Genomic DNA, 1,476 nt, shown 5'->3' with positions numbered 1-1,476 from the left:
AATAGTACAATTTTTACATACAATTCTTAAAATAAAAAATCTGTGTGTCAAAGCTCAACCCAATCCGACTATTCTTTCGAAAGTTATACGATATACAGACAATCATAACATCAATAACAACGACGACGTAGACGCCAGAAAGACAGACAGATACCGATGTAAAAGCTTGTTGTTCTGATTAAGGAGCCTCAAAACGTCGAAATTTCATGAAATTCGCAGAAGTCATTTTTCGCATAAAACTCTTCTCATTATGGATGAGAATTTGATAAAATAATCATGGGGCCTTGAAAAAGTAGCGTTTTTCGCCTCTTGACTTTTTTCCATATCAAGCTTTTTTTGCTTCAAATGTCCATTTTCGTTTGGTTTTTTGGATTTTTAAAATCCTTTAACTTTGGTAAGTTTGATTTTACCAAAAAAAGTTGTCAGGATAAATTGTTCATATTTTTTGTACCATAAATGACTCTGGATAGAATTTTCAAATTTTTAAACAAATTGGTCTTTCAACTTTTTGAATTTTTATCAAAAATGGCTGTTTAACGAACTCGATCTTTCTTTTTGGTCTTTCGAACAGTGTGTCAAGCCCAATCCAATCGGAACAGTTATCCGGTAGACAGACAACTACAAGAACGACGACACCGGACAGACAAACAGGCCTCGACGTAAAAACTTGTTTTTCTGACTCAAGGGGCCTCAAAATGTCGACATTTGATAAAATGCGAAAAAGTTATTTTTTATTAAAAACTAATACCTTCTCATTTTGGATAAGAATATAAACATTTTTAATAAGATTTATAGAAAATCTTTCAAAGAATAAAATGATTGCCCGGTAAGTAAGCTGGACTTGAGACCGAGACAAATCGTCACACACACAATTCAGAGTGACAAATTTAAACTTGGAATGTTACGATTATAATTGTTTTATTTGTTTTTATTGGTATTTCGAAGGTAAAATTATTTTATTTTTATTCTTAAAGAACAGTTAAATAAGAATTAATTTAGAAAAAAATCAAATAATCTGGAGGTTTCTGAATGTTTCAAAGAAAAGAACAAAATTTGGAGCTTCTCAAGAATATGAAATATTAGGATAACAATAAAAATTTCTGGGTAGATTTAAAATGATTTTTTACTTCAAAAAAGTGCATATTCAAAGAGAATGTTTAAAAATATTTCAAAACATTTCAAAAGATTTACAATATTAGAAAAAATCTGGAAGCTCTTAAAATAATTTTGTGTGCAGGATTTTTCAAAAATGTTAGGAAAAATGGGAATCAGTCTACAGACATTTAAAAGTACCGAAAAATTTTTTAAATAGTTTTAAAAGATTTAAAATAATTTAAAAGAGAATAGATACTTTTGATGATTTTGAAATGTTTGCAAATGTTGACTTTTTATTTTGAAAAAAGACATAATTTTAAGAGGAAATATAAAAATATGGGACCACTGAAAAAAATCCGAAAGGGATGAATGAAAAATCCC

Source organism: Belonocnema kinseyi, chromosome 10 (assembly GCF_010883055.1).
Source record: "Belonocnema kinseyi isolate 2016_QV_RU_SX_M_011 chromosome 10, B_treatae_v1, whole genome shotgun sequence".
Taxonomy (NCBI): domain Eukaryota; kingdom Metazoa; phylum Arthropoda; class Insecta; order Hymenoptera; family Cynipidae; genus Belonocnema; species Belonocnema kinseyi.
Note: the sequence above shows the minus strand (reverse complement) of the source record.